We start from the raw sequence: 24,220 nt of genomic DNA on the forward strand, positions 1-24,220 counted from the left end.
ACGCTGTCGGATTCTCGCGAGGCTCGGATTCTATCGCGAGACTCGGATTCTATATAAGGAGCCGCGCGTCGCCGCCATTTTCACACGTGCATTGAGATTGATAGGGAGAGGACGTGGCTGGCGTCCTCTCCGTTTAGAATAGATTAGAGAGACACTTGATTTACTAATTTTGGGGAGCATTAGGAGTACTCAGTACAGTGCAGAGTTTTGCTGATAGTGACCAGTGACCACCAGTTTTATTTATAATCCGTTCTCTGCCTGAAAAAAGCGATACACAGCACACAGTGACTCAGTCACATACCATATCTGTGTGCACTGCTCAGGCTCAGGCCAGTGTGCTGCATCATCTATTATCTATATATAATATTATATATATCTGTCTGACTGCTCAGCTCACACAGCTTATAATTGTGGGGGAGACTGGGGAGCACTACTGCAGTGCCAGTTATAGGTTATAGCAGGAGCCAGGAGTACATAATATATTACATAGTGAGTGACCACCAGACACACAGTGCAGTTTATTTAATATATCCGTTCTCTGCCTGAAAAAAGCGATACACACAGTGACTCAGTCAGTCACATACCATATCTGTGTGCACTGCTCAGGCTCAGGCCAGTGTGCTGCATCATCTATATATATTATATATCTGTCTGACTGCTCAGCTCACACAGCTTATAATTGTGGGGGAGACTGGGGAGCACTACTGCAGTGCCAGTTATAGGTTATAGCAGGAGCCAGGAGTACATAATATTATATTAAAATTAAACAGTGCACACTTTTGCTGCAGGAGTGCCACTGCCAGTGTGACTAGTGACCAGTGACCTGACCACCAGTATATATAATATTAGTAGTATACTATCTCTTTATCAACCAGTCTATATTAGCAGCAGACACAGTACAGTGCGGTAGTTCACGGCTGTGGCTACCTCTGTGTCGGCACTCGGCAGCCCGTCCATAATTGTATATACCACCTAACCGTGGTTTTTTTTTCTTTCTTTATACATACATACTAGTTACGAGTATACTATCTCTTTATCAACCAGTCTATATATTAGCAGCAGACACAGTACAGTGCGGTAGTTCACGGCTGTGGCTACCTCTGTGTCGGCACTCGGCAGCCCGTCCATAATTGTATATACCACCTAACCGTGGTTTTTTTTTCTTTCTTTATACATACATACTAGTTACGAGTATACTATCTCTTTATCAACCAGTCTATATATTAGCAGCAGACACAGTACAGTGCGGTAGTTCACGGCTGTGGCTACCTCTGTGTCGGCACTCGGCAGCCCGTCCATAATTGTATATACCACCTAACCGTGGTTTTTTTTTCTTTCTTTATACATACATACTAGTTACGAGTATACTATCTCTTTATCAACCAGTCTATATATTAGCAGCAGACACAGTACAGTGCGGTAGTTCACGGCTGTGGCTACCTCTGTGTCGGCACTCGGCAGCCCGTCCATAATTGTATATACCACCTAACCGTGGTTTTTTTTTCTTTCTTTATACATACATACTAGTTACGAGTATACTATCTCTTTATCAACCAGTCTATATATTAGCAGCAGACACAGTACAGTGCGGTAGTTCACGGCTGTGGCTACCTCTGTGTCGGCACTCGGCAGCCCGTCCATAATTGTATATACCACCTAACCGTGTTTTTTTTTTCTTTCTTTATACATACATACTAGTTACGAGTATACTATCTCTTTATCAACCAGTCTATATATTAGCAGCAGACACAGTACAGTGCGGTAGTTCACGGCTGTGGCTACCTCTGTGTCGGCACTCGGCAGCCCGTCCATAATTGTATATACCACCTAACCGTGGTTTTTTTTTCTTTCTTTATACATACATACTAGTTACGAGTATACTATCTCTTTATCAACCAGTCTATATATTAGCAGCAGACACAGTACAGTGCGGTAGTTCACGGCTGTGGCTACCTCTGTGTCGGCACTCGGCAGCCCGTCCATAATTGTATATACCACCTAACCGTGGTTTTTTTTTCTTTCTTTATACATACATACTAGTTACGAGTATACTATCTCTTTATCAACCAGTCTATATATTAGCAGCAGACACAGTACAGTGCGGTAGTTCACGGCTGTGGCTACCTCTGTGTCGGCACTCGGCAGCCCGTCCATAATTGTATACTAGTATCCAATCCATCCATCTCCATTGTTTACCTGAGGTGCCTTTTAGTTGTGCCTATTAAAATATGGAGAACAAAAATGTTGAGGTTCCAAAATTAGGGAAAGATCAAGATCCACTTCCACCTCGTGCTGAAGCTGCTGCCACTAGTCATGGCCGAGACGATGAAATGCCAGCAACGTCGTCTGCCAAGGCCGATGCCCAATGTCATAGTACAGAGCATGTCAAATCCAAAACACCAAATATCAGTAAAAAGCCTCTTTTTTTCTTTGCGTCATGTGCTGTTTGGGGAGGGTTTTTTGGAAGGGACATCCTGCGTGACACTGCAGTGCCACTCCTAGATGGGCCCGGTGTTTGTGTCGGCCACTAGGGTCGCTAATCTTACTCACACAGCTACCTCATTGCGCCTCTTTTTTTCTTTGCGTCATGTGCTGTTTGGGGAGGGTTTTTTGGAAGGGCCATCCTGCGTGACACTGCAGTGCCACTCCTAGATGGGCCCGGTGTTTGTGTCGGCCACTAGGGTCGCTAATCTTACTCACACAGCTACCTCATTGCGCCTCTTTTTTTCTTTGCGTCATGTGCTGTTTGGGGAGGGTTTTTTGGAAGGGACATCCTGCGTGACACTGCAGTGCCACTCCTAGATGGGCCCGGTGTTTGTGTCGGCCACTAGGGTCGCTTATCTTACTCACACAGCGACCTCGGTGCAAATTTTAGGACTAAAAATAATATTGTGAGGTGTGAGGTATTCAGAATAGACTGAAAATGAGTGTAAATTATGGTTTTTGAGGTTAATAATACTTTGGGATCAAAATGACCCCCAAATTCTATGATTTAAGCTGTTTTTTAGTGTTTTTTGAAAAAAACACCCGAATCCAAAACACACCCGAATCCGACAAAAAAAATTCGGTGAGGTTTTGCCAAAACGCGTTCGAACCCAAAACACGGCCGCGGAACCGAACCCAAAACCAAAACACAAAACCCGAAAAATTTCAGGCGCTCATCTCTAGTGTTTACTGTTTTTTTTTCTCAGTGTTATTTGTTGTTTGTCCTGATTATGTCTAGTGATGAGCGGGTTCGGTTTCTCGGAAACCGAACCCCCCCGAACTTCAGCCTTTTTACATGGGTCCGAGCCATACTCGGATTCTCCCGTATGGCTCGGCTAACCCGAGCGCGCCCGAACGTCATCATCCCGCTGTCGGATTCTCGCGAGATTCGGATTCTATATAAGCAGCCGCACGTCGCTGCCATTTTCACACGTGCATTGAGATTGATAGGGAGAGGACGTGGCTGGCGTCCTCTCCGTTATAGTAGAAAAGAGTGACTTAGTTATAATTGTGGGGAGGATTGGGGACGGGGAGCAGCTGTTAGGGAGTACAGTGCAGGGTTTTGATTATAATACCACCAGTGAGTTTAATCCGTTGTTTCTCTGCCTGAAAAAAACGCTCCACCATATCTGTGCTCAGTGTGCTGCACTGCTGCATGATATATCTGTGCTGAGTGCACTGCTCACACTGCCTAATTGTGGGGACTGGGGAGCAGTTATAGCTGGAGTACAGTGCACAGTTTTGCTGACAGTGACCACCAGTCCAGTATACGTTTATCTGCCTGAAAAACACTCCTGTGGTGGCTTTTTTTTTCTTCATACTAGTTTAGCAGTCTGCTGACAGTGTCCACCAGGTCCGTTATTATTATACAGTATATTATATATATATATATATATATATATATATATAGCAGTACGGTAGGCCACGGCTGTACCTACCTCTGTGTCGTCAGTCGTCGTCCATAAGTAATATAATACTATACTATCCATCCATCTACATTGTATACCTGTGGTGGCTTTTTTTTTCTTCATACTAGTTTAGCAGTCTGCTGACAGTGTCCACCAGGTCCGTTATTATTATACAGTATATTATATATATATATAGATAGCAGTACGGTAGGCCACGGCTGTACCTACCTCTGTGTCGTCACTCGTCCTCCAAAAGTAATATAATACTATACTATCCATCCATCTACATTGTATACCTGTGGTGGCTTTTTTTTCCTTCATACTAGTTTAGCAGTCTGCTGACAGTGTCCACCAGGTCCGTTATTATATTATACAGTATATTATATATATATAGCAGTACGGTAGGCCACGGCTGTACCTACCTCTGTGTCGTCACTCGTCCTCCATAAGTAATACAATACTATACTATCCATCCATCTACATTGTATACCCGTGGTGGCTTTTTTTTTTCTTCATACTAGTTTAGCAGTCTGCTGACAGTGTCCACCAGGTCCGTTATTATATTATACAGTATATTATATATATATATATATATATATATATATATATATAGCAGTACGGTAGGCCACGGCTGTACCTACCTCTGTGTCGTCACTCGTCCTCCATAAGTAATATAATACTATACTATCCATCCATCTACATTGTATACCTGTGGTGGCTTTTTTTTCCTTCATACTAGTTTAGCAGTCTGCTGACAGTGTCCACCAGGTCCGTTATTATATTATACAGTATAATATATATATATATATATATATATATATATATATAAATATATATATATATAACAGTACGGTAGGCCACGGCTGTACCTACCTCTGTGTCGTCACTCGTCCTCCATAAATAATATAATACTATACTATCCATGCATCTACATTGTATACCTGTGGTGGCTTTTAGTTGTGCGCATTAAAATATGAAGAACAAAAATGTGGAGGTTAAAAAAATAGGGAAAGATCAAGATCCACTTCCACCTCGTGCTGAAGCTGCTGCCACTAGTCATGGCCGAGACGATGAAATGCCGTCAACGTCGTCTGCCAAGGCCGATGCTCAATGTCATAGTACAGAGCATGTAAAATCCAAAACACAAAAGATCAGTACAAAAATGACCCAAAAATCAAAATTAAAAGCGTCTGAGGAGAAGCGTAAACTTGCCAATATGCCATTTACGACACGGAGTGGCAAGGAACGGCTGAGGCCCTGGCCTATGTTCATGGCTAGTGGTTCAGCTTCACATGAGAATGGAAGCACTCATCCTTTCGCTAGAAAAATGAAAAGACTCAAGCTGGCAAAAGCACAGCAATGAACTGTGCGTTCTTCGAAATCACAAATCCCCAAGGAGAGTCCAATTGTGTCGGTTGCGATGCCTGACCTTCCCAACACTGGACGGGAAGAGCTTGCGCCTTCCACCATTTGCACGACCCCTACAAGTGCTGGAAGGAGCACCCGCAGTCCAGTTCCTGATAGTCAAATTGAAGATGTCAGTGTTGAAGTACACCAGGATGAGGATATGGGTGTTGCTGGCGCTGGGGAGGAAATTGACAAGGAGGATTCTGATGGTGAGGTGGTTTGTTTAAGTCAGGCACCCGGGGAGACACCTGTTGTCCGTGGGACGAATATGGCCATTGACATGCCTGGTCAAAATACAAAAAAAATCAGCTCTTCGGTGTGGAATTATTTCAACACAAATGCGGACAACAGGTGTCAAGCCGTGTGTTGCCTTTGTCAAGCTGTAATAAGTAGGGGTAAGGACGTTAACCACCTCGGAACATCCTCCCTTATACGTCACCTGCAGCGCATTCATCATAAGTCAGTGACAAGTTCAAAAACTTTGGGCGACAGCGGAAGCAGTCCACTGACCAGTAAATCCCTTCCTCTTGTAACCGAGCTCCCGCAAACCACACCACCAACTCCCTCAGTGTCAATTTCCTCCTTACCCAGGAAAGCCAATAGTCCTGCAGACCATGTCACTGGCAAGTCTGACGAGTCCTCTCCTGCCTGGGATTCCTCCAATGCATCCTTGAGTGTAACGCCTACTGCTGCTGGCGCTGCTGTTGTTGCTGCTGGGAGTCGATCGGCATCCCAGAGGGGAAGTCGGAAGACCACTTGTACTACTTCCAGTAAGCAATTGACTGTCCATCAGTCCTTTGCGAGGAAGATGAAATATCACAGCAGTCATCCTGCTGCAAAGCGTATAACTGAGGCCTTGGCAGCCTGGGCGGTGAGAAACGTGGTTCCGGTATCCATCGTTACTTCAGAGCCAACTATAGACTTGATTGAGGTACTGTGTCCCCGGTACCAAATACCATCTAGGTTCCATTTCTCTAGGCAGGCGATACCGAGAATGTACACAGACCTCAGAAAAAGAGTCACCAGTGTCCTAAAAAATGCAGTTGTACCCAATGTCCACTTAACCACGGACATGTGGAGCAGGGCAGACTCAGGACTACATGACTGTGACAGCCCACTGGGTAGATGTATTGCCTCCCGCTGCAAGAACAGCAGCGGCGGCACCAGTAGCAGCATCTCGCAAACGCCAACTCGTTCCTAGGCAGGCTGCGCTTTGTATCACCGCTTTCCAGAATACGCACACAGCTGAAAACCTCTTACAGCAACTGAGGAAGATCATCGCAGAATGGCTTACCCCAATTGGACTCTCCGGGGGATTTGTGGCATCGGACAACGCCAGCAATATTGTGCGTGCATTACATCTGGGCAAATTCCAGCACGTCCCATGTTTTGCACATACCTTGAATTTGGTGGTGCAGAATTATTTAAAAAACGACAGGGGCGTGCAAGAGATGCTGTCGGTGGCCAGAAGAATTGCGGGCCACTTTCGGCGTACAGGCACCGCGTACAGAAGACTGGAGCACCACCAAAAACGCCTGAACCTGCCCTGCCATCATCTGAAGCAAGAGGTGGTAACGAGGTGGAAATCAACCCTCTATATGCTTCAGAGGATGGAGGAGCAGCAAAAGGCCATTCAAGCCTATACATCTGCCCACGATATAGGCAAAGGAGGTGGAATGCACCTGTCTCAAGCGCAGTGGAGAATGATTTCAACGTTGTGCAAGGTTCTGCAACCTTTTGAACTTGCCACACGTGAAGTCAGTTCAGACACTGCCAGCCTGAGTCAGGTCATTCCCCTCATCAGGCTTTTGCAGAAGAAGCTGGAAACATTGAAGGAGGAGCTAAAACAGAGCGATTCCGCTAGGCATGTGGGACTTGTGGATGGAGCCCTTCATTCGCTTAACCAGGATTCACGGGTGATCAATCTGTTGAAATCAGAGCACTACATTTTGGCCACCGTGCTCGATCCTAGATTTAAAACCTACCTTGTATCTCTCTTTCCGGCAGACACAAGTCTGCAGGGGTTCAAAGACCTGCTGGTGAGAAAATTGTCAAGTCAAGCGGAACGTGACCCGTCAACAGCTCCTCCTTCACATTCTCCCGCAACTAGGGGTGCGAGGAAAAGGCTACGAATTCCGAGCCCACCCGCTGGCGGTGATGCAGACCCTGTCGCTGAAATGATGGGTTTGTTAAAGTGTGCATGTCCTGTTTATACAACATAAGGGTGGGTGGGAGGGCCCAAGGACAATTCCATCTTCCACCTCTTTTTTCTTTCATTTTTCTTTGCATCATGTGCTGTTTGGGGAGTATTTTTTTGAAGGGTCATGTGCTGTTTGTGGAGTATTTTTTTGAAGGGCCATCCTGCGTGACACTGCAGTGACACTCCTAGATGGGCCAGGTGTTTGTGTCGGCCACTAGGGTCGCTGAGCTTAGTCACACAGCTACCTCATTGTGCCTCTTTTTTTCTTAGCGTCATGTGCTGTTTGGGGAGTATTTTTTTGAAGGGCCATCCTGCGTGACACTGCAGTGCCACTCCTAGATGGGCCAGGTATTTGTGTCGGCCACTAGGGTCGCTTAGCTTAGTCACACAGCTACCTCATTGCGCCTCTCTTTTACTTTGCGTTATGTGCTGTTTGGGGAGTATTTTTTTGAAGGGCCATTCTGCGTGACACTGCAGTGCCACTCCTAGATGGGCCAGGTGTTTGTGTCGGCCACTAGGGTCGCTTAGCTTAGTCACACAGCTACCTCATTGCGCCTCTTTTTTTCTTTGCGTCATGTGCTGTTTGGGGAGTATTTTTTTGAAGGGCCATCCTGTCTGACACTGCAGTGCCACTCCTAGATGGGCCAGGTGTTTGTGTCGGCCACTTGTGTCGCTTAGCTTAGCCATCCAGCGACCTCAGTGCAAATTTTAGGACTAAAAATAATATTGTGAGGTGTGAGGTATTCAGAATAGACTGAAAATGAGCGGAAATTATGGTTATTGAGGTTAATAATACTATGGGAGCAAAATGACCCCCAAATTCTATGATTTTAAGCTGTTTTTTAGGGTTTTTTGAAAAAAAAACACCCGAATCCAAAACACACCCGAATCCGACAAAAAAAATTCGGTGAGGTTTTGCCAAAACGCGATCGAACCCAAAACACGGCCGCTGAACCGAACCCAAAACCAAAACCCGAAAAATTGCCGGTGCACATCACTAATTTATGTCCCAGTCAGAGGTGAGTGTGGTGGAGGAGGTGAGTGAGGTGGAGGAGGTGAGTGAGGTGGAGGAGGTTAGTGAGGTGGAGGAGGTTAGTGAGGTGGAGGAGGTTAGTGAGGAGGAGGGGGAGGTTGTTGCTGCGGCCTCCAGTGATAGTGATGGTGTTGTGGCTCCGCAGCCACGCACCACTACAAAGACTGGCCGCAATGTAAAATTCAGCTACGCTGAAAATATGACTTTGATGCGGGAGCTGATGAGGCATCATCGGCAGTTGTTTTGCCATGATGCTGCAAAGGTGTCGTCACGCAGGAAGAGTGTTCTGTGGGGGAAGGTTGTTGCGGCTATTAATAGTGAGGGTGTGGTGAGGCGGACCGAGGACACGTGTCGTAAGCGTTTCTACGACATAAAGCGCCGTGTCAAGGCGAAGATGGCCAAGGAGGCTACATCAGCCCGCCAAACCGGGAGTGGACACCCCTTCCATGCATCTTACCGTGATTGGGAGGAGCCTGTGCGTGCACTCATTCCGCCAGAAGTGGTTGGTGCCACTTATGACCGGGATTCGGATCTGCCAAGGCAGGATGGTGAGTTATTTTTTTTTTGTTAAAAATTTAAACATCTGTGCTTTGCCCTTAGTTGTCTGAAATGTGTTCTAGCTAATTGTGGTTGTCAGTTTGTTCATTCTTCTAATGTGTTGGTGATGTAGTGTTATTCTCAATTATGTATATTTTTATCCTTTGGGACATTAACGTGCAATATTGTGGTTGTGTCAAGCTACGACGTTTTGGTTTTAAGTAGTATAATTGTTGCATTATGCACCTTTGTGTATGGATTATTTTGCAATTTTTTTTCTAATTTAAAGTATACACACCCAATGAAGTCAGGCAGAAAAGCATAAGCATCGTTTAGTTTACTTCTTATCAGGTACCACATATGTTTACATCACAATAAGGAATTTGCATAAACATATCAACAAAATAGTATGTTCATAAGGACATTCTTCATATTTCTACAGTACGCCAGAGAAGCAGCACAGCCAGGCCACATCCAACACTGCCAAGAGATGCAGATGGTGGCAATGCCGGGAAGATTTAACTGTATACACATATTCTGCAAACACATAGAAACACAAAAGGTTAATGATTATCTTATCACATAGGTTCTTCTTCGGCAAATCCCCCTCCACTAAGGCGCCCATCACAGGGCTCGGTTACTGTGGCTACGAGGCCACCCAAGAGACGCCGTCTTGAGGCTGAAGCTCCAGCACCAGCATCCCCACCCCAACGGCGCATCTCCGCAGTGTCGGCCCTGCCACCACTAGCTCTTTTGGCCAGCCCACAAAGTGAGGATCCACAATCCCCTCAGTTGTCTGGTGAGTAAACATAACAATTACGTGTAAATAAGTAAAAAAAAACAGTGGTGTAGATTTATTAACCTGGAGAAGGTATAAGGAAGTGAAAAAATACTGATATGTGCAAGGTGATAAAGGCAGCAGTACAAAATAAACACAACTGTTAATGTACATATTGGAGCTGTTTGCCTTGTGCCTTTACCACCTTGCACATATCACTGGTTTTTCACTTCCTTATGTCTTCTCCAGGTTTATACATCTGCACCACTGTTAGTACAGAGAAAAAAAAATGACACAAATGACTAGAGATGAGCGGGTTCGGTTCCTCGGAAACCGAACCCGCCCGAACTTCAGTTTTTTTTTACACGGGGCCGAGCGACTCGGATCTTCCCGCCTTGCTCGGTTAACCCGAGCGCGCCCGAACGTCATCATCCCGCTGTCGGATTCTCGCGAGGCTCGGATTCTATATAAGGAGCCGCGCGTCACCGCCATTTTCACACGTGCATTGAGATTGATAGGGAGAGGACGTGGCTGGCGTCCTCTCCGTTTATAGAGAGTGAGACTACTAGAGTAGAGGAGAGACACAGTATTATTTACTTTAGTAATTTTGGGGAGCATTAGGAGGAGTACTACTACTTGCTGAAGTGATAGTGTGACTGTATATCTGACTTGTGGGGGAGACAGTGGGGAGCAGTTAGAGTCTGAGAGCAGGAGTACATATTTTAACGTACAGTGCACACTTTTGCTGGCACTCTGCTGCCAGAGTGCCACACTGCCATTGTGACCACACTGACCACCAGTATATATTGTGATTGTCTGCTTAGGAGTACTACTTGCAAGTTGCTGATAGGGTGACCAGTGACCTGACCACCAGTTTAATTAATCACCACCAGTTTAATATATATATATATATATATATATAATTGTATATAATATATATATAATTGTATATGTACACCACCTACCCGTGTTTTTTTTTTTTTTTCTTTCTTCTTGATACATACTACTATAGTAGCTTACTGTAGCAGTCTGCGGTGCTGCTGAGCTGACAGTGTCCAGCAGGTCCGTCATCAGTCATTACATAATAAATATATATACCTGTCCGGCTGCAGTACTAGTGATATTATATATATATATATTAATTTCATCTCATTATCATCCAGTCTATATTAGCAGCAGACACAGTACGGTAGTCCACGGCTGTAGCTACCTCTGTGTCGGCAAGTCGCTGGTCCATCCATAATTGTATACCACCTACCCGTGTTTTTTTTTTTTCTCTTTCTTCTTGATACATACTACTATAGTAGCTTACTGTAGCAGTCTGCGGTGCTGCTGAGCTGACAGTGTCCAGCAGGTCCGTCATCAGTCATTACATCATAAATATATATACCTGTCCGGCTGCAGTACTAGTGATATTATATATATATATATATTAATTTCATCTCATTATCATCCAGTCTATATTAGCAGCAGACACAGTACGGTAGTCCACGGCTGTAGCTACCTCTGTGTCGGCAGTCGCTGGTCCATCCATAATTGTATACCACCTACCTGTGTTTTTTTTTTCTCTTTCTTCTTGATACATACTACTATAGTAGCTTACTGTAGCAGTCTGCAGTGCTGCTGAGCTGACAGTGTCCAGCAGGTCCGTCATCAGTCATTACGTAATAAATATATATACCTGTCCGGCTGCAGTACTAGTGATATTATATATATATATATATATATATATATATATATATATTAATTTCATCTCATTATCATCCAGTCTATATTAGCAGCAGACACAGTACGGTAGTCCACGGCTGTAGCTACCTCTGTGTCGGCAGTCGCTGGTCCATCCATAATTGTATACCATCTACCCGTGGTTTTTTTTTTTCTCTTTCTTCTTGATACATACTACTATAGTAGCTTACTGTAGCAGTCTGCGGTGCTGCTGAGCTGACAGTGTCCAGCAGGTCCGTCATCAGTCATTACATAATAAATATATATACCTGTCCGGCTGCAGTACTAGTGATATTATATATATATATATATATATATATATTAATTTCATCTCATTATCATCCAGTCTATATTAGCAGCAGACACAGTACGGTAGTCCACGGCTGTAGCTACCTCTGTGTCGGCAGTCGCTGGTCCATCCATAATTGTATACCATCTACCCGTGTTTTTTTTTTTCTCTTTCTTCTTGATACATACTACTATAGTAGCTTACTGTAGCAGTCTGCGGTGCTGCTGAGCTGACAGTGTCCAGCAGGTCCGTCATCAGTCATTACATAATAAATATATATACCTGTCCGGCTGCAGTACTAGTGATATTATATATATATATATATATATATATATATATATATATATTAATTTCATCTCATTATCCAGTCTATATTAGCAGCAGACACAGTACGGTAGTCCACGGCTGTAGCTACCTCTGTGTCGGCAGTCGCTGGTCCATCCATAAGTATACTAGTATCCATCCATCTCCATTGTTTACCTGAGGTGCCTTTTAGTTGTGCCTATTAAAATATGGAGAACAAAAATGTTGAGGTTCCAAAATTAGGGAAATATCAAGATCCACTTCCACCTCGTGCTGAAGCTGCTGCCACTAGTCATGGCCGAGACGATGAAATGCCAGCAACGTCGTCTGCCAAGGCCGATGCCCAATGTCATAGTACAGAGCATGTAAAATCCAAAACACCAAATATCAGTAAAAAAAGGACTCCAAAATCTAAAATAAAATTGTCGGAGGAGAAGCGTAAACTTGCCAATATGCCATTTACCACACGGAGTGGCAAGGAACGGCTGAGGCCCTGGCCTATGTTCATGGCTAGTGGTTCAGCTTCACATGAGGATGGAAGCACTCAGCCTCTCGCTAGAAAAATGAAAAGACTCAAGCTGGCAAAAGCACCGCAAAGAACTGTGCGTTCTTCCAAATCCCAAATCCACAAGGAGAGTCCAATTGTGTCGGTTGCGATGCCTGACCTTCCCAACACTGGACGTGAAGAGCATGCGCCTTCCACCATTTGCACGCCCCCTGCAAGTGCTGGAAGGAGCACCCGCAGTCCAGTTCCTGATAGTCAGATTGAAGATGTCAGTGTTGAAGTACACCAGGATGAGGAGGATATGGGTGTTGCTGGCGCTGGGGAGGAAATTGACAAGGAGGATTCTGATGGTGAGGTGGTTTGTTTAAGTCAGGCACCCGGGGAGACACCTGTTGTCCGTGGGAGGAATAGGGCCGTTGACATGCCTGGTGAAAATACCCAAAAAATCAGCTCTTCGGTGTGGAAGTATTTCACCAGAAATGCGGACAACATTTGTCAAGCCGTGTGTTGCCTTTGTCAAGCTGTAATAAGTAGGGGTAAGGACGTTAACCACCTCGGAACATCCTCCCTTATACGTCACCTGCAGCGCATTCATAATAAGTCAGTGACAAGTTCAAAAACTTTGGGCGACAGCGGAAGCAGTCCACTGACCAGTAAATCCCTTCCTCTTGTAACCAAGCTCACGCAAACCACCCCACCAACTCCCTCAGTGTCAATTTCCTCCTTCCCCAGGAATGCCAATAGTCCTGCAGGCCATGTCACTGGCAATTCTGACGAGTCCTCTCCTGCCTGGGATTCCTCCGATGCATCCTTGCGTGTAATGCCTACTGCTGCTGGCGCTGCTGTTGTTGCTGCTGGGAGTCGATGGTCATCCCAGAGGGGAAGTCGTAAGCCCACTTTTACTACTTCCACCAAGCAATTGACTGTCCAACAGTCCTTTGCGAGGAAGATGAAATATCACAGCAGTCATCCTGCTGCAAAGCGGATAACTGAGGCCTTGGCATCCTGGGTGGTGAGAAACGTGGTTCCGGTATCCATCATTACTGCAGAGCCAACTAGAGACTTGTTGGAGGTACTGTGTCCCCGGTACCAAATACCATCTAGGTTCCATTTCTCTAGGCAGGCGATACCGAAAATGTACACAGACCTCAGAAAAAGAGTCACCAGTGTCCTAAAAAATGCAGCTGTACCCAATGTCCACTTAACCACGGACATGTGGACAAGTGGAGCAGGGCAGGGTCAGGACTATATGACTGTGACAGCCCACTGGGTAGATGTATGGACTCCCGCCGCAAGAACAGCAGCGGCGGCACCAGTAGCAGCATCTCGCAAACGCCAACTCTTTCCTAGGCAGGCTACGCTTTGTATCACCGGTTTCCAGAATACGCACACAGCTGAAAACCTCTTACGGCAACTGAGGAAGATCATCGCGGAATGGCTTACCCCAATTGGACTCTCCTGTGGATTTGTGGCATCGGACAACGCCAGCAATATTGTGTGTGCATTAAATATGGGCAAATTCCAGCACGTCCCATGTTTTGCACATACCTTGAATTTGGTGGTGCAGAATTTTTTAAAAAACGACAGGGGCGTGCAAGAGATGCTGTCGGTGGCCAGAAGAATTGCGGGACACTTTCGGCGTACAGGCACCACGTACAGAAGACTGGAGCACCACCAAAAACGCCTGAACCTGCCCTGCCATCATCTGAAGCAAGAAGTGGTAACGAGGTGGAATTCAACCCTATATATGCTTCAGAGGTTGGAGGAGCAGCAAAAGGCCATTCAAGCCTATACAATTGAGCACGATATAGGAGGTGGAATGTACCTGTCTCAAGCGCAGTGGAGAATGATTTCAACGTTGTGCAAGGTTCTGCAACCTTTTGAACTTGCCACACGTGAAGTCAGTTCAGACACTGCCAGCCTGAGTCAGGTCATTCCCCTCATCAGGCTTTTGCAGAAGAAGCTGGAGGCTTTGAAGGAGGAGCTAAAAGGGAGCGATTCCGCTAGGCATGTGGGACTTGTGGATGGAGCCCTTAATTCGCTTAACAAGGATTCACGGGTGGTCAATCTGTTGAAATCAGAGCACTACATTTTGGCCACCGTGCTCGATCCTAGATTTAAAACCTACCTTGGATCTCTCTTTCCGGCAGACACAAGTCTGCTGGGGTTCAAAGACCTGCTGGTGACAAAATTGTCAAGTCAAGCGGAACGCGACCTGTCAACATCTCCTCCTTCACATTCTCCCGCAACTGGGGCTGCGAGGAAAAGGCTCAGAATTCCGAGCCCACCCGCTGGCGGTGATGCAGGGCAGTCTGGAGCGACTGCTGATGCTGACATCTGGTCCGGACTGAAGGACCTGACAACGATTACGGACATGTCGTCTACTGTCACTGCATATGATTCTCTCCCCATTGAAAGAATGGTGGAGGATTATATGAGTGACCGCATCCAAGTAGGCACGTCAGACAGTCCGTACTTATACTGGCAGGAAAAAGAGGCAATTTGGAGGCCCTTGCACAAACTGGCTTTATTCTACCTAAGTTGCCCTCCCACAAGTGTGTACTCCGAAAGAGTGTTTAGAGCCGCCGCTCACCTTGTCAGCAATCGGCGTACGAGGTTACTTCCAGAAAATGTGGAGAAGATGATGTTCATTAAAATGAATTATAATCAATTCCTCCGTGGAGACATTGACCAGCAGCAATTGCCTCCACAAAGTACACAGGGAGCTGAGATGGTGGATTCCAGTGGGGACGAATTGATAATCTGTGAGGAGCGGGATGTACACGGTGATATATCGGAGGATGATGATGAGGTGGACATCTTGCCTCTGTAGAGCCAGTTTGTGCAAGGAGAGATTAATTGCTTCTTTTTCGGTGGGGGTCCAAACCAACCCGTCATTTCAGTCACAGTCGTGTGGCAGACCCTGTCACTGAAATGATGGGTTGGTTAAAGTGTGCATGTCCTGTTTATACAACATAAGGGTGGGTGGGAGGGCCCAAGGACAATTCCATCTTGCACCTCTTTTTTCTTTCATTTTTATTTGCGTCATGTGCTGTTTGGGGAGTGTTTGTTGGAAGGGCCATCCTGCGTGACACTGCAGTGCCACTCCTAGATGGGCCAGGTGTTTGTGTCGGCCACTAGGGTCGCTTATCTTACTCACACAGCTACCTCATTGCGCCTCTTTTTTTCTTCTTTGCGTCATGTGCTGTTTGGGGAGTGTTTTTTTGGAAGGGCCATCCTGCGTGACACTGCAGTGCCACTCCTAGATGGGTCAGGTGTTTGTGTCGGCCACTAGGGTCGCTTATCTTACTCACACAGCTACCTCATTGCGCCTCTTTTTTTCTTCTTTGCGTCATGTGCTGTTTGGGGAGTGTTTTTTGGAAGGGCCATCCTGCGTGACACTGCTGTGCCACTCCTAGATGGGCCAGGTGTTTGTGTCGGCCACTAGGGTCGCTTAGCTTACTCACACAGCTACCTCATTGCGCCTCTTTTTTTCTTCTTTGCGTCATGTGCTGTTTGGGGAGTGTTTTTTGGAAGGGCCATCCTGCGTGACACTGCAGTGCCACTCCTAGATGGGCCAGGTGTTTGTGTCGGCCACTAGGGTCGCTTATCTTACTCACACAGCTACCTCATTGCGCCTCTTTTTTTCTTCTTTGCGTCATGTGCTGTTTGGGGAGTGTTTTTTGGAAGGGCCATCCTGCGTGACACTGCAGTGCCACTCCTAGATGGGCCAGGTGTTTGTGTCGGCCACTAGGGTCGCTTAGCTTAGTCATCCAGCGACCTCGGTGCAAATTTTAGGACTAAAAATAATATTGTGAGGTATTCAGAATAGACTGAAAATGAGTGGAAATTATGGTTTTTGAGGTTAATAATACTTTGGGATCAAAATGACCCCCAAATTCTATGATTTGAGCTGTTTTTTAAAAAAAACACCCGAATCCAAAACACACCCGAATCCGACAAAAAAAATTCGGTGAGGTTTTGCCAAAACGCGGTCGAACCCAAAACACGGCCGCGGAACCGAACCCAAAACCAAAACACAAAACCCGAAAAATTTCAAGTGCACATCTCTACAAATGACCAGTCATCCTTGCAATAATCAACAACAACAAGCAGATGGTGTTAAGGTATTTTTAGATGGTTAATTGTCAGATGTGATGTTGGCCATATCAACACATTTTTGTAACATAAATTTTCGCGAAAAAAAACAACATAAATGTTAAGTCTCATCCAATTGTTTTGCATGGCCAACAACACCAATTCTAAACATAGGGCACCTTAATACTTTTTCACCCATTGTTAATGTGTACATTTTAGGCCACTATATTTGTTAACGTTTTGGGCAGACCACTGACTGCCTTGAACAATGTATGAGTGTATTGGTCAACACATTTATTGTATTGTGTGTGTTGTTCCAAAGGAAGCTTCATACCCAATATGTAAATGTAGTACTTTGTGTTTGTTAGAGTTCTTCGTGTTTAAACAGTAATAATGGCTCTGAATCCAACTATTCCCACAAACTTTTATCAACTGAGTAGTGAACGTTAGAAGCCACATATTTTTTTTAAAAGGTGAACAACATAGTTAAGTTTAGGCCACAATCTATTTAGCAATTACAACATTAATATTAAGAAGTAATGCATGTTGACGTAAAGCTATAGTAAGACCAATGCTACATATTTACTAAATAGTGGCTGTCTTCAACCCCATACAGACCCAGCCATCATCACCGAGGATGCCCAGCAGGAACGTGACCAGGAGACCTTCACACTCCACCTGCAGCCCATCGATCCTACTCAGCCAACCACGCCGCAGGACATACCCCAACCACCCCAAACATCCCACAGCCCCCAATTGAGCACAACACAAGTCGACACACAAATGGGCCCTGAGTTTTGGAGCCGTTGGTCGACACAACAGGCGCAATACAATATATAGTCAGTAAAGCATAGGACGCCAGGACTATTAGGACGCTGCAGTGGCTATTTTATGAAGTGGCTAGTTATAAAGTGGCAGCCCAAAACAGCAGTGTTATACCTGTGTTTCATTAGTTACATTTTCAACTGATATTCAAAATTGACTCCTGTCTCTCCTTCTTGTCAACAGGTAAATATTTGCAGAACATTGATACTCTGTTAGTAAAATCTTGCTGGTAAATATTTGCAGAACATTGATACTCTGTTCGTAAAATCTTGCTGGTAAATATTTGCAGAACATTGATACTCTGTTCGTAAAATCTTGCTGGTAAATATTTGCAGAACATTGATACTCTGTTAGTAAAATCTTGCTGGTAAATATTTGCAGAACATTGCTCATTACATTGTATGTTTTTAAAATTGTTTAAGTTGTTTAATATCTGTAGTGTGCAAAAACTTATAGTTGTTGACTGGGGTTTTCAAACCTCACATTTGTTAGCTGATTAACACCTTTCGGTGGGAGGGTTGCTGTGTGGGGGAGGGGGTTGTAATCAGGACATATGTTTGTAGAGCTATTTAGTCAGTAAAGCATAGGACGCCAGGACTATTAGGACGCTGCAGTGGCTATTTTATGAAGTGGCTAGTTATAAAGTGGCAGCCCAAAACAGCAGTGTTATACCTGTGTTAAACCGAAGGAAAACAGAAGGCAAACAACCAAACAAGATAACAGAAGGACTGCATCACAACCTCAAAACTCTGGAACTTAATGTGGCCTCTCCTCGCATCAAACATGAGAACACCAAGACCAGGCTTAGCATCTCTCTGGCTGAGAACATCAAGCCCGCCCCCGGGCCTAATCCCCAAGATGAACAAGGAACTGTGGGGCACAGGACCAGGCTCAGCAGGGACATCCCTATTGAGTATTGAGTATGCCCCCCACATTATCTTACCCACCCGTACTAAGATCTAATCAAAATGTTAGCCCAATCCTACTCTGCCACTGGTTACCTGTTTTTTTATTTTATTTTTTCCCTCCATTGCTCACTTCCACTCCACCATGTGTTTTTCCTGTAATGTTTACCTCCACTGATTGCACACCTTTCCATTGTGCCCTACATGCAGGGTACATCATACTACAACATAAGCATCAGTTTTCCCACATTTGACCTTGGCCCTTGTATGGCTCACCTCCCACAGTGTAACCTCCAAAGTGCGCCCAACATGGCTGCCCCATATGGTACACTTGTGGATGGGATGAAAAATACATAGGCCTGATGGTTTTGATGGAACCCTACTCTGAACTGTAGGACTCTGAAATCACCCCATTTTGTGTCATCACTTCTAGGGGCGGACTATCCCACCCTGGGTAATCCTACGCGAGCGCCTAATATGGCTGCTGCACCTGGTACCTTGTGAGGGTGGAATACACAACCCTTGGAAGTTATTACCCAAAAATGCCTGCACCAATCCTGCGTTATGCTTTCTGTGGGCTTAAGGTTTTCTTTTATGTCTGTTGCTTGTCAATTGTTGTATTACTCAAATCCTCTGTATCATGTGCATTGTTTTTGATGTCTGTAAAGCGCCTTGAGTCCTGTTGGAGAAAGAGCGCTATATAAATAAAATTATTATTATTATTATTATTATTATTAATACTGCGCAAGCCTCAACACCCACAGCCAATACCTGTCAAGTCTGCCCCATCATCTGCCTAGACTGAGTCGCAACTCAGGCAGACTTATAGTGCAGGTGGGCAGAATAGCAAACTCCATGGAGCAGATGAGGGCAGACAACAGCCAAATGCAATCAAACCTCCAACGCATCTTGGATGAACAGCAGCGGCAGCAGCAATCAAGAATCCAGATCATACAACACAACCAAATGATCAACGACAACCTATCACGAATAATAGCAACCAACACTGACACTAATACGCAGCTCACAGCAAGCTTGAACAATCTGAGTCAAAGCCTTAGTGTGTTGGCATCACACCATATCACATCTAGCTTGGGGACAACTACACCAAGCCACACCCCAGTTCAATCCCCAGTTCGACGCTCAAGTCGAACCCACACCAACGAGCCAGAACAATCCTCGGCACCCAGCACACAAAAAAAACCCAAATAATAATGCGTGCTCATAATATGTTGACCATTAAAATGTTTTTTGTTTTTTTTCTCTCAAAAATTTGTGTGTTAAAATGAATAAATTGTTAACATGGAATATGTGTATTGTTTAATTAGCTCCACAAACCACATGGACATTAGTGTCTTGGGCCAGATGTGTATTGGTAGAAATATATTGCCTGCCCCTAGGTGTCCTCAGCTCAACGTGTGTCTAATCTATGGCACCTAGCACATTGGCCATGGCCGCAAGATCAGATAAAGCTACCCTGACTGCATGCCACTGCGACTTCTGGGTAGGGAAGCAGAGAGAGGCATCTATGTAGCCATCCAAGACATCCAAAACCTGAGTGGACATTCCAAAATTAAAGGTGAGTGTCATGACCTGTAATCAATACAATACTGTGTTCTATTACATTACAGAAGCACCACTTAGACATAGACGTGTATGTATGTTTTAAGTAACTTACCTGAATTAAATATTTATAAAAGGTGGCCTGTGAGATACTAATTACATCGCCAGTCACAGGCTGGAAGCTGCCAGTAGCCATAAAGTGCAACACAGGCAGGAGTTTGTGCAGGCCTGAGACAGAGCGAGAGCGTGCTGTCTCAGGGTCTAGGTTCAGTTTGACAAGGTCATACAGAGGGAAAATGTTATTTACATTTAGTCAGAGCATCTGTATAACATGGTCATCAGCAAATTTGTTATCGTTTAAACTAGTGATGAGCGGGTTCGGTTTCTCGGAAACCGAACCCCCCCGAACTTCACCCTTTTTACACGGGTTTGAGCCATACTCGGATTCTCCTGTATGGCTCGGGTAACCCGAGCGCGCCCGAACGTCATCATCCCGCTGTCGGATTCTCGCGAGATTCGGATTCTATAAAAGCAGCCGCGCGTCGCCGCCTTTTTCACTCGTGCATTGGAAATGTTAGGGAGAGGACGTGGCTGGCGTCCTCTCCGTTTATGTTGAACTTGATTGTGCATTATTGCTTAATTGTGGGGAGGACTGGGGAGCAGCTGTATAATATAGGAGGAGTACAGTGCAGAGTTTTGCTGACCAGTGACCACCAGTTATCCGTTCTCTGCCTGAAAAAAACGCTCCATATCTGTGCTCAGTGTGCTGCATATATCTGTGCTCACACTGCTTAATTGTGGGGACTGGGGAGCTGCTGTATTATATAGCAGGAGTACAGTGCAGAGTTTTGCTGACAGTGACCACCAGTATACGTTGTCTGCCTGAAAAACACTCCATATCTGTGCTCAGTGTGCTGCTTTATTGTGGGGACTGGGGACCACCAGTATAATATTATATAGGAGGAGTACAGTGCAGAGTTTTGCTGACCAGTGACCACCAGTATTATACGTTGTCTGCCTGAAAAACACTCCATATCTGTGCTCAGTGTGCTGCATATATCTGTGCTCACACTGCTTAATTGTGGGGACTGAGGACCAGCTGTATTATATAGCAGGAGTACACAGGGCCGGAGCTAGGTTTCTCGGCATCCTAGGCAAAATTTCAGCCTACTGCCCCCCCCCCAAACCACACACCAAGTCTTAATACATACAGGAAATGTGGTAAAACCCAGGAAACAGGTTTTATCGCATGTTACTGTTAAGACATCCCATCCAGCTGACTCAAAAGGTCCATATAAACTTAATGATAAAATGAGCGACGTCGCTCACTTTCCCCCTCCCCTGAGCGACGTCGCTCATTTTATCGTCTAATGTGTATGGGCCTTAAGTGGGAACTTCAGGACAGATTGCTGCTGTAATGCTACAGGCGTTCTACCCAGGGTGCGCAACAACTGCTTGATCCAGGGCTGGATTAAGCCTTCAGGAGGCCCAGGGCACCTTAGACAGGGGCTGTATATGTGTATATGTATATATATATATATATATACACACACACACACACACACACACACAGTGGTCGAAGTGGAAATTTTGAAGTGGGTGTATGGAAAGGTAAAGGTTGCAATTATGCGCATGCCTAAGGTGTGTGCGCTCCAGGAAAAGGAGGAGTGGCCACTCAAGGGGGGGGGGGTGTCCTTCAGTGTAGTAGGACCCCTTATACTATCTAGTACTGCTGCCCCTTTCACTTTATACCACACAGTATGAGCCAAAATTCACATTACAGCACCCGGTATGAGCCAAAATTCACATTATAGCACACAGAATGAGCCGAAATTCACATTATAGCACAAGGTATGAGCCGAAATTCACATTGTAGCACACTAAATGAGCCAAAATTCACATTATAGCACACGGTACGAGCTGAAATTCACATTGTAGCACACAGAATGAGCCGAAATTCACATTGTAGCACACGGTATGAGCCGAAATTCACATTATTGTTAGGTTCCTGGTGCTCAGAACAAGGGAGATGTTATGAAGCGAGTCCAGAGCACCAGGACGTAATGCTGGGAAAGGGGAATGGAAAGGGAATAGCCCCTGGTGCCCTATCTCCGTTGTCTCACCCGTGCTGTCAGTACACTCTTGCGAGACTATGGTTGCTTGAGCCCATGGCAGCCGCGTTTGAAGGGCGGATTACGTCTGCCCAACTTCGATGCCCCCTCAAGTCTTAATGAGAGACAAAGAGTGAACCGAGACAGGGTGATAACAAGGGGCCCTCTGACTAAACAACAAGGCCAGGGGCTACTAACAAACCTAAAACCAAAGTATGTGCGGCTTGCCGCCAAAGGAAAAGAACAACAAAGGAAATGCTGACCACACGCCGACACAATACTTTTGTGTACCGGCGGTGACAGCATAAGCAGAACCCTCTGCAAAACACCAGTGACAGAAATAATAAGGGAATACAGCGGCCTAGGCCGACGGACGCGGCCGTGCCGCTACTCACGGAACCGGTACGAATACTGGCAAACGGACAGGAACTCCCAATGCTGCTGACACAGACTCTCAGAACTGGAGGACAGGCAGAATCCCAAACGAAAGACCGGTGGACACCAAGAAGCCAGAAACTTGCACAGGCAAAGGTACTGGACCTCAGGACAGGAACGCCTCACGGCAGGACACGGGATCAGACATAGGAATCGACACAGGGACTGACACAGGAATCGACACAGGAAGCTCAGGAACTAGCAGGAACCAAGCTCAGAACTCAAGCAGACTGAAAACCCAGAAATATCACCAGCATCTGTGAATTGCAAACAGCCAGCATATAACAGAGAGGCCTAATTAATAATCCCATGCAGCTGCCTTGTTGCATGATTCCAAACTGACCAGATGCAATTAGCAGCCAGGTGAGGCTGAACACAAGGGAACAAGCTGCAATTACACAGACTCACCAGCGGCAGCAGACAAGAGTATTCTAAAACAGAGCAACAGGAAATCCTGGCATGCAAGACAACTTTATAACATAAAATAGGAATGAACCACTACCTGTGGTTCATAACAGTATCCCCTCCTTAAGGGTGAGCTCCGAGCACCCCATGACACCCACGGGGAACATAAACAGAAGTATAACATGAAATACAGAACAAAACTGCAAAACAGGAATGAGCCACAGCCGTGGCTCATAACATTACCCCCCCCTTGAGGAGGGGTCAAAAGACCCCAAAATTCAGACTATCCAGAACAAGGGATACAAAAAAAAAAACCTGACACACTGGTCTAACAGACAAGAAAACAAAAAAAACAAGTTGTAGCAACAACTTGTAACAGTGCCCTCCCCTTGATGGTGGCCACTGGACACAAGACAAGGGAAAAAAATCTTTTTTTTTTTTTTTTTTTTTTTATCAAGGCAAGAGTCAAAAATTATTTCTTTTTCTTCTTCTTCTTTTTACAAAGCTCTTTAGGTCTGACCAAGGTAATTCCCCAAACATTGTCTGAACTGATGGTACCACCCAGCAAGGCTGCGTTCAAATCAGAGACAGGTCTCTTACCCTTGGGAGCTGAACTTTCTGGTAAAGTACTATTATTAGAAGAAGAAGTCAAAAAAGCACATCCTGCAGTCAAAACAACGGGCTGGGACTCTTGTGCAGAGTTTACAGTATTTAGTGGACTCTCAGCAGACAAGACGGGTGACTTAGAGGAACCTGAACCAATTTCTTTGGAACCGTATCTTTTAACAATTGCATCACAGAATGCTAGGGGATCCTGAAGAATGGGATCTTCAGCTTTCATTAGACTGATCGCCCACTCAGAAGGCTCTCCTCTAAAAGAATAAATCAGATAGAGCCCAAGGTTTTCTGAAGTGATGCCCAGAAATGGTCTAGACAACATAATAGTGTAATAGTGTTTGAAAAGCGCCAGAAATTGGGAGAAGTCCCCATCAAAGGTTATGGATGTTGAGATATCAGAGTCAGGATCTGTTTCCTTCTCATCTGACTGACTGGAGTGCTTTGCTAGGACCTGGTCACTATTGACCTTACTCGAGGCTGAGACTCTCTGAACCCCACCCGGGGCAGTGACTTTCTGAACCCCACCCGGGGCAGTGACTTTCTGAACCCCACCCGGGGCAGTGACTTTCTGAACCCCACCCGGGGCAGTG

Source organism: Pseudophryne corroboree, chromosome 5 (genome assembly GCF_028390025.1).
Source record: "Pseudophryne corroboree isolate aPseCor3 chromosome 5, aPseCor3.hap2, whole genome shotgun sequence".
In the NCBI taxonomy this organism is placed as follows: domain Eukaryota; kingdom Metazoa; phylum Chordata; class Amphibia; order Anura; family Myobatrachidae; genus Pseudophryne; species Pseudophryne corroboree.